The sequence below is a fragment of the Tinamus guttatus genome, unplaced genomic scaffold (genome assembly GCF_059628265.1).
Source record: "Tinamus guttatus ecotype Peru unplaced genomic scaffold, ASM5962826v1 Tinamus_guttatus_pri_ptg000185l, whole genome shotgun sequence".
Classification (NCBI taxonomy): domain Eukaryota; kingdom Metazoa; phylum Chordata; class Aves; order Tinamiformes; family Tinamidae; genus Tinamus; species Tinamus guttatus.
The window spans coordinates 202,502-215,303 of NW_028288719.1; the positions used below are offsets into that span (position 1 = coordinate 202,502).

At 40.2% G+C, this 12,802-nt stretch overlaps 1 protein-coding gene across 1 annotated transcript in view; it reads left to right on the plus strand.

Annotated features, from left to right (window-relative positions):
* Positions 1-2,069: 2,069 nt before the first annotated feature.
* PIP5K1B (phosphatidylinositol-4-phosphate 5-kinase type 1 beta) overlaps positions 2,070-12,802 on the plus strand; it is a 97,903-nt gene continuing 87,170 nt past the window's right edge. Inside the window, exon 1 of the mRNA XM_010226316.2 lies at positions 2,070-2,121. The gene's annotated coding sequence lies outside the window, so the exon portion shown is untranslated. The remainder of the gene's footprint in view (positions 2,122-12,802) is intronic.

Below are 12,802 nucleotides of genomic sequence, written 5' to 3' on the forward strand. Positions count from 1 at the left end.
GCGAGGGCTGGGGGTGGGTCGAGGCGTTTCTGACCACGCGACTTCATTTTGCTGAATAATGTCCTGGAGGGGGCAGCTTTTGGGCATACTCGTCCCCTTTGGGTCTTGAAACAGCCGAGTTCCCCCTGCGCGTTTGGTGGTTTAACTTTTTTCCCCTCTCCCTTCTTCTTTTTAACACGACTCCTTTAGGGCCGACCTGTTAATATTTGCTGTTGCTTAGGGGAAAGAAATCTACTTTGGAAGTGTTACTTTGAATCTCCTAAAGGAAATATAAACATGTGTCTCATGTCCTTTCTGAAAGGGTATTGTTTAAGATGAAAAAACAGGTTTTGCTCACTTTCTGTTTTCGCAGGGAGTTATATGTTTATGTAAATGTTATGTGCTGGCTTTCAGACAATGCAAGGGGGAGGAGGGGGCTCAGATCAAAACAAGAAAAACACAGAAACTCTTCTTAAACTGAACCTCGTATAAGGAGCACTGGCAGTTTGTGAATTCATGAAAGTCTGTTGCAACACCTAGGGTTTTTCTTAAAGCTAAGCATAAATTTATTAGGATATTTTGTCCCATGGCTTAGTATAGTACAGAAGCTTCTTATTAGAATTCATTAAATGGTCTCTCAAACTTCTTTGATCTTCAAAGCCAAGAATAGTCTGATGAATGGCTGATAGAGCTGCCACTCTGGCTCTTTCAAAACTTAAGGAAAAGTTTTAATTCTGAATTTGTCACATCTCTTCCTCCACCTCTGTACTTTCTACCACATTTAATTAACTTTTTTGCCATGTGGCCATCTCAAAAAGTGATTCATGGCATAAAAAAGGAGGGATAGATAAGTATTGGTTTTATTCTTAAAGCCTGGCTTTTGATAATTAACATATCTAGGGAAAAAAAAAAGTGTGCATTTATTTTATTGTATTTCCTCTTTTCCTCCACCAGTTGTATAGGTGTAGAGTGGAAAAAAGCAGTGTACCAAGTTTAAGGATTGTTCCTTAGACTAGTTAAAAACAGTAGGTGAAGTAATTTCACTGAGTTCAGCTGGTGCCAGTTTAGACCAGCGATCTTTAATTTGTGTGTTTAGGTCTGGCCGGTATCAGGGGAATGGAGGCAGGTGCTCGCAAGCAAGCGCATGCTTACATGGTTTGCTGCGATAAGTGCGTGTTTATGGGATAGGCTTTAAAAAAGTGTCTCTTGTGTAGCCTGCATGCCGTTAAGGAAGACTTCTGTGTTTTCCTTTGGGGACCAGCAGGATGAGCTAGAAGCCATGAACCTGCTCTGTCGGTGGCTCGCGTAGCGTGGTGCACGTAGCACTTGCTTCTCGTCTCCATGGGCTCCGTGCGCTCACCATCTGCGCGCCCCAGCGCGCCGCGTGCTCCGCATCCTGCGGGAGCTGCAGGCGGGAGCTGTCTGGTGCCGAGAGCATGAGCACAGCCTGGCGCCGTGCCGGCCGCGTGTGTCCTGGTGGTTCCTTGAGCGTGTGCCTCGGGTCGTTACGCGGTGCTGCGGTGTGCGCTTGCGTGCTGCTGGAGCTGGAAGGACAGCGTCACCGCTCGGACGGAACAAAATACACGTGCCAAGTAAACAAAAATGAACTAAATAAAGTAGTGTGCTTTGAAGCATAGAGATGAGAGGTTTGAGGTATGGTAGAAATATTTAAAATGCCGCAAAGATTATCAGCAAATGAAAAAATCTGCCCAAGATAAATTCAGTAAGATGCTTTTCTAAAATAAGTGCCGCTGACAATGCTGGGGGGGTATTGAGAAGAGGCAACCTGGTACCTTCCCTGCCACTCAGTGTTATGTGACCATTTCTCATCTGCTGGGTGTAATTTGTGATTGAATCCATCTTGTGCTGTGTTGCTTGCTGTGGGCTGCAACCACTGACACTGTGAATTTATCTTCCCTAAATAGATCAAGTGTCTAGTTTGTCATCGCAGGTTCCTGCTGTGGTTATGAGGTCATGTATCTTGTCTTATTCTTCACTTTTGTACAACCCAGAAACAACTTTTTTTTTCTTCTTTGGGGCAAGCAACTACAGCTACTCTTGCTGTGAGCTGGAAGCCCAAATATCTTTGCCTTCCCTCTTTATTCTCCAGTTGTGAACTAGAAAATTTGAACCTGTTGCAAGGTACATGTCTACCATTTTCCTGTTAACTAGTTTTGCAGCAAGGAGGAGGAGTTCTTATTTGTAAGCAACAAGGTAGGAGAAAGCTGCAGATACTAGAAGTGTCCTTGTGTGTCTCTGCCATCAACCAGGTGTGCTTGCTTTTTGTATTTTAGAATACAATTTTTTTACACTTCAGAGTAATTGCAGGCCAATGTTAACTTCTTCAGTGTTTCACAGCAATGACCTGCAATGACCCTCATATCTTGTCAAGGTATGAGAAGTTCTCTGTAAAATCTTGCTTGTGATATTGTATATGTGCATGCTCACGTAAAGCAAGTGTGCTGTCTAATTAACAATGCTTATTTATATAGTTAGCTTGGTCTTTGAAATTCATGTCATATGGTATTACGTACCACTCAGCCCCTTGGGTTTTGTACTCCTTGTTTTTGATGTTACTCTTATTACTGCAGTATTTGAAGTTCTGTAGAAAGTGATATTCACTTAAAGTGTCTCTTTGAGCTGGAGGAACATCCTTATTACAAAGAGCAGTGCTGAGGCATAAAGGATGAAAGATTCACCTAATCTTGTGTAAGAAGCATGTGTCTACTGGTCGTGGTCCAGTGTTAGTAAGATTTTTATCCTCTCTTAGTAGAGAATATTTCACTGTGAATCATAAAACTTGTCCTATGAATGAAGCACTAGTGATCGGGAATCTGATTCCGCTTGGTTTGTAGTACTTCTGTACATAATTCCTGAGCTACAGTTTTCTGCCTCTAATATAAATTAGGGGACTCATTTCAGCCCTTTGACTAAAGCTGTAAGTGGGTGGATTGGAATGATCCTAAGTGAGATGGTCACAAATACGGAGATGGTTTGATTGCACAAGTAGTTAAATTTGAGTACTCTTCCACAGTACAATTGTAGCTGTAATTTCAAAATGCAGTTATTAAAGCATGTCTGCAAGTCCAGAAACACAGGGCCCTATCATTTGAACAGAAGGAAACTGCTAGCAATCAAGTTTGTAGTAGTTTGATGAGCAGTGTAACTGAGTGGGATATTGCCTTCAGCACCACCAAAGCTGACTTAAAATACCACCACTGTTGTGGCAATTTGTCACTTTTTTGGCTTTGGATGAACAAGAGTTGGTGAGCCTGTGTGGTAAAATTGGATCATGGAAATGATCTGGGATAAAAATAACTTTGCAAGAACAAAGCAAAAAAAAAAAAAAAAAAAAGTAGAAGGAAGCTGGTTTCAGCAGAGTCTTTCACTGAAGCATTTTGCTGATACGATCATTTATAGGATTATGCTGTGAAACCGAGAGGATAAGTGAACTGCATTGGGGAAGTGACAGTAGGAGATGGAGGCCTTTTAGCTTCTTCTGCTCTTGAGAAAACCATAGTGAGATTGCTGTCAGTGTCTCCTTGTCGAGGCCAAGAGAGGAAAACGCACTTGCTTTTATGAGCTGTGATCCATGCTGCATTCCTGCTCTGCACCCTAGGCCTGATCCACATCTTGCCTCTTGCTCGCTGTACCTTTTGAGGACTTCCTCTTGTGTTGAGAGCTATGGTTTCCCATGGGCAGAGTAGGGCCTACTAAGGCTAGGGAGCAACTGAAGTTGTCGTGTATCCAGTGCCTCCCATCTCTGTCCGTATGGGAGTCATTTCATTCCTTCTTCACCTGAGCTGATGTTTGGCAAGGTCAGGCCGGCCTGGGTACTGTCAAGCTAGAGGACACACCTGTGCCCCAAAATGACAGTTTTGTAGCGCCAGCGGTGGCAGCTGGTGAGCGGAGAGGTGCCAGAGGGGGCGCTCAAGGTGGTGGCCTGAGTCGGGCTCTGTCTCCCAGCCCGGTGCCGGCGCATGCAGGAAAGCTTCCAAGAGCCGGAGTCATGCTCCTGTTGGTCATGAAGGCTCTCGTGAGGTCTCCTACCCACAGGCCATGGGAATGATGTGAGAGTCCTCTGCTTGGCTGACTGCAGGAGACAGTTTGTCTCAAATGGTGGTTTGCTGATTATTAATGATTTTCAAAGGGACACAGGTTTTGTATGAAAAGGTCTCAGCTTTTTTTTTTTAGCTTACAAATGGTGTCTGGTCTAAGTGTTTCAGAAGATGTCTTCCAATTTGTGGGTTCACCAAATTTGGGAAACGCTGTCTTTGTTTATTATTTTCTTCCCCACAAATATTCCACAGGTGTGGAATTAAACTGCCCTAAGGATCCAAAGAAATTGGGAGTACCTAAGTTTTTATTTGGATAACTTAAAAATCCCATACAGTTACCACTGCTACCCATCCCCAATGAGAAGTCTAAAGAAAATGTTTCTTTGGGATCAGCATGGTGATTTTTATGGTTATGAACATTTCTTAATCAAAATTGTAGGGTTATTTTAAAAAGAAGCTGAAAATTTCTTATGCTTCCTCTTCAGACTTCACAACAAAATCCTCTGAGGATGGTTGAATTAAATGGAAAGATTCTGAGATTCTTTGGAAATGACTAAGATAATTTTCTGCCCTTGAAAGATTCTGCAGGTCTTTTTTTACCTTTTTATTTAAGTAAATTCTTGGTTTTAATTTGTGTCAGTTTGTTGTTGTTGTTTGTTTGTTTTTCTCCCAAGAGTAAGGCAGATCTTTGTGTGAAATCATGCCCAGGCTGATGGAACAGCAGGTACGAAGATACAGCTTGCTGAGGCTTCCTACTTCTTTGAAAGCTGTGGATCTTCTGTGGTATAAAGTTGACTTTCTTCTCTTGACTTTCTCTTTGGTAACTATAGTAAAGTGACTTTTTCTGCTCTGAAAGAGGGACAAAACATCTAGGGCACAGTTAACAACACTGAGCGTTGTTTTCAGTAATGCTATATGAACTACGTTTTTTAGATTACTGTTTATTTAAAGCTACTTCAGTATCAGTTCTGGCATTTACAATTATTAAGAGTTAGATGTCTTATGGAGTTTTGCCATGATGTATTTCTCTCTTGGTTTAATAGTTTATAAATTTGAGTGGCTTTGGGGACATGTTTGAATGTAGAAATATTTTTGTCTATGTAATTCTAAAAACTTATTGTTAAGGCAATAATAATCCCATTCAACAGTATATTAGAGAGGCTGGTTTTCTCCATATGTGCATGCTAACCCTATTAGGAGTGATCCATCTGAGCATGGAGGAGTGAAAACTTAACTTCTGCGCTTATGGAGAGCTTTCCATGCAGTGTCATCTTTTGGCCAATGAGTCAAGATAAAAGTGACGACTGCATTTTCATGCTTTTTGTAACACCAAGCATGATGAGGAGACCCACATTTGCTTGTGCTGATTAAGATCTCTTCTGTTTTTCTTTCTGGTAAACTTGTTAAGAGTGCTTTAAGAGAGCAGAGGGATTTTGGTTTGCTTGCAGTCCAGGTAGCCTCATAATCCACTACCGGTCACTAGGCTATAGTGGGATAAAATGCATGTCTGTGGCTGCAAAGGGTCTTGATTATGCCCTGGCTGAGCAGTCTGGAGAGAAACTAGATGTAAAAAGGCATGTTTCTGCTGTCTTGAGGAGAGAAGCAGACCTTTAAGTGAAATTTGGGTACCCACTTCTACCAAGACTTGTGCCTTGGCTTGATTTCTTTTTAACAGATGGGAAAGTTGATACGGAAAAATTGTATGAGGTGTCTTACCAAGCATGAAGGCTTTTGATGAACCGCTGCTTTAGTTCTGTCTTCTGTGCTCAACCTGAGTTTCTGTCACCTGCTCTTTGACAAGAAGTTTTCAGATTCACAGTGCCAAGGGGAGGCAAGAGAGAAGCCCCACCAACCAAGTTCGCACACTTCGTTCAGCATAGAAACAAAGGAAGTATTATGAAGTAGTTTTTGGCTGGGAAACAGAAGATCTTTTCATTTGACTCCCCAGCTTCTGGTTTTGTTTTTAATACAAACATGATGATGTAACAAATCATCTTATTAAATAATGATACATTTCAACAAAACTTGATAACATAAAATGTTATCAGCTAGTTTTGCCAGCTATTCACCAGCTATTCACAGATCGCTACACCAGAGCCCAAAAGCACTGGCAGACAGAAAAGAATATTACTGTGTATTTGCCATTGGCAATAGAAACCTGAACAGGAACCTTACTTTGCTTCAAGGATTTGGCAGTCTACACTACAAAACAGTTTGAAACTACTTGGGAGTGTGGGTGGATAAGGATCATGTTGTCTCATGATGGCCTTTTCTCAGGCTGTCACACTTCAGAGATGTTTATTTGTAGTCGCTTGCAGAGACATGGTGTTGCTAAGGCTAGAACAATTTTGAGCCATATCAGTATCATAATTTTTCTCAACATACTGCAGAAAGCAGAGACCACATTGACAAAGAGGCAGTTGTGCACACACTGTCATTGCTTTGTGTGCAAATACTGGAATTAAGTATGCAATAATAAAAATGCCCAAAACAAAAACAAATTTCTGTGTATTTTAAAGAATTATTTTGTAATTGGTTTTGAAACAATTGATTTAGAAGAATTTTTACTGATGCTGAGTCTGAAAAGGAAGCTGTAAGTTTTAGAGATCTTCAACATGACAATTCAGTAATTCAGCAGTCACTTAAATGGTCAGTTTTTAAATTTTTGTAGGAATACATTCTAAAATGTTCTTTGTTAAATTCACTTTTTCTTCACTTTTTCAAACAAATATAGTTTTTCAAAGTTTTCCATGTTCAACAGCAGATTCAATGTATGTTGTGCTCATGCCAAATAGGTTAAGAGCATACCAGTACCTAGTCAGACCTCATATTTTTAAGGCTGCGCTATATCTGTTTAGGGTTTACAGGGTTGCTTCAAGCTTCCTTAGGTTGCTCTAGTGCCAGAGAACATTCCTGTTCTTGTTGTGTGTTGGTGGATGCCTCAGTGAGAGTTTTGATGTGCACTTGTATACATTTACATTGGAATCTGAAGGGTGCCTGCAGACAGGTATACCTCACCTAGCACTGTCTGTGTTACTTGAATAGCAACCGGTTGCAGTGCCTGGGGTTTTAAGCAGTGAGTGAGTTCTTCAGGACGCCAGCAAACCAACAAATCCAGGGTTGCTCTGATTTACTTCAGTTTGCCTCACTGCCAGCAGCCAGGTCATTATTTTGTGGGCACTAACCTTCTTGCTAAGCTGTGAGTAGCAATAAGCCAGCATCCAAAGCTCCATCATAAGAAAGAAATGTTTCAAACCACTCTTCAGGGATGCTGGCTTTTCCTGTGCGGCCTCAAATTAGGCTCTCATAGCAGCTGAACTGATTCCTTCCTATACCAGCAATCATTAAATGATTGTTTGGAGCTAATTAGTACTCTCACTTTTTTCTTTCCTGGTTCTTAAATTTAGAAGATGCCATTTTGATGTTAAATAGCCTGGTGGTGCTGTCAGTTGAATGTATTTTGCAAGAAGAAGAAAAAGAAATCGTTATCTGTCTAACTTTTAGTAATGGACATTTTTTTTTATTTGTTTGTTTGTTTTCCTTTTTTTTTTTAACCACATTAATAGTTTGAAACATCTTGTTCAGAAAGAAAAGTGAGCCCTGCTTTGTCCTCAGTCTCCTGTTTCTAGAATTAGCTGAATTTCTTGAGATATGAATGCCATTGTACTTCAACTATGCATATTATTGAGCTCTACATTTATTCTGGCAAGTCTCACTGTTGAATCCTACTGAACTTCTTTTTTTTTTTTAATGTGGTTTGTGTTGTAGAGCTGATTGATAGTCACTCAAGAGGGTGGAAGATTCACCCGAAGCTTGAGAAGGTGAATGAATGACTTGTACAAACTCCCTTCTGATAGTGATCTTTAGTTTATCCAGCAGAAAAGTTGTGTAAGAATGCCTGTGTTATTTGTGTACTACACAGTCATCTGTCAACCTGCTCAAGAAAGATGACCATGGTTTAAATGGATTTTTGATTTGACTGTGACTTCACTGTGTGTGTGTCTGTATGTAAAAAGCAGGTGTTCTTCATGAAAGGATCCTGCTTCTTGTTTTTCCTGCTTGAAGTTATCTACCTGCGATTTAAGAATGAGAAGTTTATAAGCAGATGCTTGACCTTATGTGGAGGTCAATCATTAACTAGTAAGCAGTCATGAACATCTGTACAATTACTGCAGTCACCCTTGGCACTTGCCTTGACTCCTCCCAGGATGAGTGTGTGCATTGCAAAGATGACCTGTCACTCACAACTGCCCTTTGCATCTCTCTGCTTTGTACTTGGTTTCAAATGTGGTAGGAAGCAGCTGCCTGTGTGTGAGCACGGATGAAGACTCATCTATGCTCACTGGCTGTTGGTGCTCCCTTCGTTATTTTCCCTTGCAGGCTTTCTTGTCTACAGCCTCTCCTGCTCCAGTGGTGAGGTGCATGTCCAGGTATGGGACTTGGGGTTACTGTGGGCATCCTCATGTGCCCTAGTGCAGGGCTTGAAATGGGGCTTATGCCTGGCCACTGCTTTTCCAGGCTTGCTCTCAATGTATTTTTTTTTGCATGGGCAAAGACCCATCTGGCCCCTGCTAGCAACCTCCCCAGGGGCAGCCTTGCCTTCTTGGTCAGTATTGGGGTGTGATGTATCTGTGGTATGTCTCAAACATCCCAATAAAGAGCTCATGTACATACAAAATATCCAGCAATTTTCAGTCTGTGTTTCACTTGTAAAAGCCACCTGTGCTGGGGGACTGTCTGGTCTCTTTGGTCACCCTGCGGTTTTATGTAGTGAGTGTAGCTTTGTGTGTTGCACTCCGTTCATGTCTGGCTTATGCTTCAGTAACTAAAAGCTCTCTTTGAAACAAAATGAATAATGAACAGTCATACCTTTTTATTAAATAGAGGCATTTTCAGAGAATTTAGTAATAAAACAAGCTTCCTTATTAATTATGCATGGGAAGCCAAGTCACTCATCCTTGTTGTTTTAAGTGGCAGTGTATCTTGCCAGATCATATTCCTAGCTTGCTTGTACCTTCGCCTTTCAAAAGGGAGATACAACTTGCTTATCTTCTGTCCTGAGGTGCATTACTGAAACACCTGAGTGTTTTGAATCTGAAATATGCACTGCAGCAATTAAGTTTTAAAGAGACTTTTATCATTTTTTTTCTTTTAAATGTCCAGGATTATGCCTGCTCCACTCCAGTTGATTCTTACTGATGTTCAGCTGCATCTCTGTGTGCTTAGTGCCAGACTACCTTTATGATCAGAAAGTCCTTAGAGGTCAGTAGGAAACTGTAAAGTCAGGCAATTCATTAACCTTTACAAAAGGGGGGAGATTCTCTCCTTTCTGGTGCGAGGGGCTTGAAGAAGAGTTCGGATCTAAAATCAGGGTTTGATTTAATCTGTCATTATATACTTTATGTGTATACACTATACATATAGATATTACAGAAGTTTGAATTAAAATTAATTTTATGTACCTAAAACTTGCAGTCTGAAATTCCCTTGATTTTCTATACTTACTGGCTTGTGCAGGTTTGTTTTCATTGTGTCCAGTCTTTGTTCCTGTCAGGACAGCATCATAAGCTCTAGCAAATGTCAAAGCATACTTTTAGACTGCCACTGGCATTTTAACCGCCTTATTTTGTACAGACAATTTCAACTGCCTTCATTTGAAGTTAGGTATGTAATAACTGACTGTGGTATGAAGTAATTTATAAGTAAAAATTTGTAAGTAAAAACTATTTTTGTCACAGCTTGGCATGAGTAGAAGAAGAAGTGAGCTTTATTTTGCCATACCTGCAAATGATGATAAAATACATCGTGAAAATACCTATTCTTCTCTTAAATTAAGAGTCCAGTTCATGGAAGTTGAGTTAAAAACAAGAGATGCCTTAGGATGTTTTTGCTGTTGTTGGTGGTCTTTTTCTTTTTTTCTTTTCTTTTTTTTTCATACTTTGGATTCTTATACAGAACTTCATAATAGAAGGAACTAGCTTAAAAATTTGGTGTAGTGACAACGAATAAGTTTCTCCTTGGATTGAACTAGTTTGTTGAAGTGCAAACATTTTTTTTTCAGTGTTTGCCACATTATAATAATGCGCTAAAGCAGCACGTGTCTTAGAAACGTAAATGTTGTCATGAAGTAAAGTGAAGGGAGGCTGGAGTAAGCTTAAATAGTGAGATTAGACATGAGACTTCAAAAAATTTTACATTTGCAATGGTAACTACAGAACCTCTGATTAGAATTTAGTGACTGCTAGTATTAAAATGTTGCTGCAGTAGCAACCACATTATATATTTCACAGTTAGCCCAGAGTGCTTATTTTGTATTGTTTACCTTAAGTCCTTGTGCAGAAGCTAGTTAAAATGGTGGGGACTATTACTATCATTAGAGGCAGCCAAGCTGAGTCCTGAAAGAGTTGGGAGCTGAAGACTGTAGACCTTGATTTGGTGTGTTGAACTTCTGCTAATTGAAACAAGTATTAGTTCTTGACTTAGGAGAATGGAGGGGTCAAGGTCTCTGTGACCTCCAAAATATTTGCTGTATATAGTATACTGTCTGGTCGTTTGGTGAATTTGTTGCTTCCACGTTCCAGCTGGAGATGTTATTTATGTATGTGTTTCATAAACAGAGAAATATGGTAGTAAGTATGAGCAAAGTGAGAATGGAAGTATGGTGGTAATATACTGGAGGAGGGATTTGCAGCTATGACCCCAAATTTGGAAAGTAAACTAATCCTTTGCTTTTCTCATAGCTTCTCTCAGATTTGCCTGCTATTGTGTCTTGCCTGTTAGCATTAAATATAAAGTTACAAACATAAATATTATAGAGTAGAACTGATGCAACTTTGCCCTTTGATGGATCCTGACAACGTATTTCATGGCACGTATTCTAGTAGATGATATTTTCCTGGTATCTGTAAAAGGAGAGGATTATATTTTACTCTGCCCCATCTCTTCCATTGACTCACAGGACTATGTGAATGTAATTGAGAGTAGGACTTGGCCATTGCTGAATAATTAGCATAGCGAGCAGTGGTGTCAGGAAGTTATAAGGTCAATCTCACTCCTTCCATCTGTTCATTTACGTTATATTCAAAAGCATAGAGCTTTTTGCAGCACAAGTGCTCACTGCAGTGAACTTAACCCACAGAATGAACAATCATTTCAGATGCCTATTAAACATAGCAATAGCTATTAAATATTGAGGAGAAATATAATTCCATTTGTTCCAGCTCCAACCTTGTGTAAGCAGGTGGCAAATAACAAGTGTGATCACAACACTAGCAAAAGCCTGCTTGCAGGACTATTACACTAGTCTGAGAATGCTTTTGTTGTCTGGACCCTGAAAAGAAATTTAAAATTCAAATCCTTCATCTGGTTTTAAGTACTTCATATGCAGATGCCAGCTCCTTTTGCAGTTAAGAGAGTCAGACTTGTAAGCCAGTTAATAAGCTGCTGACTACATGAACAAGGATACTGTTCAGTTAGTGCCTGTGCTCTGCTTAGACATTCCTGATGTTGCAAGGACTGCTACCAGCTTCTCCTTTTGCAGCAGCTTCAGGCCCTGCCCTGCTGATGGGGAGGATTTAGGATGAGAAAATAACCACGGTGATCTCCGGTTCTCAGCTGCTGTCTCAGAGAGTGATGTTGCTCAGGGTCCTTTTTCACCTGGATGTGGGATAAAGTAACCAAAATACTTGAACCCCAACCTGGAAGGCCCTCCTCCTCCCTGTTTTTTGGCTCCAAGCTAGCCCCTGCTGAGGCTAGTGAGCCTTCATTAATGTACTTTGTTATTAGAACTTCCTCTAATGGCTTTTAGGGAGGATCGTCTGTGTGAGTTTCTGAGGCTGGCTGCTGGAGGCCTTCTGCTCAGTTTTCACCGTAACAGCTTCAAGCCTGGTAGCTGCTGCAGTGGTAACAATAGTGCTGTGAATATAACTTAGGTTTTAGTTCCTCTAAATTGCTTTAAGTCTTAACATTCAAACATTTTCACAGGAATATATATGTGTGAAGTACTCTATAGGTGGTACTATTTTTTGCTTCATTTGCATGTTATGTGTGAAATTAAATATCCTTCACCATGTTGCGTTCCACTAAGTTAATGCAAAAGACATTAGTGAAGTCTTCTGCTTGTGTACAGAGGCAAACTGTATATCCAGAAATCTGGGTTTCACTGGACAATGAAATTCCCTTTTCTGCTCAGCCAGAATAGAATTGGTTTGGACCTGCTCCAAGCATCCCCTATGCCTTTTTTTTTTAATGAGATCCACGCTTCCTGGAGGAAATGACTGCTATCTAAAGAATTAAGCTTTCCTACCTGCACAAAGGAGACTGTGGGCAAGTAGAACTATTGCCTTCTCCATTCCTGTGAAGATGGAACATAAAAAATTCCTTTTATACAGGAATACATTCCTTTTATACAGGAATGCCAGTCATCCTCAGTTGAGTTGAGGTAAACAAGGCATTATACAAATGTAGCATGAAGTCATATGTCTCTTTAGTTGCTATGCTAAAGATTTGAAGGTTTGTCTTTAGTTACTACGCTAAAGATTTGGATGTTGGAAAAGCAAGAGGTACTTTAGTTCTAGTACTGAGTTTCTGTGACATTAAAAAAAAAAGTTGAATTTAAATATAGTATAAAATTAAGCTTATGCAAGTCCTTCTTAGGAAAGGTCACAGAATTCCAATATAAGTTACAATATTGGAGAGATGACCCTACTAATTCGCGATTCCTATTATATGATTTTTACAAATGCATTGACGCACTTTCTGTTCCG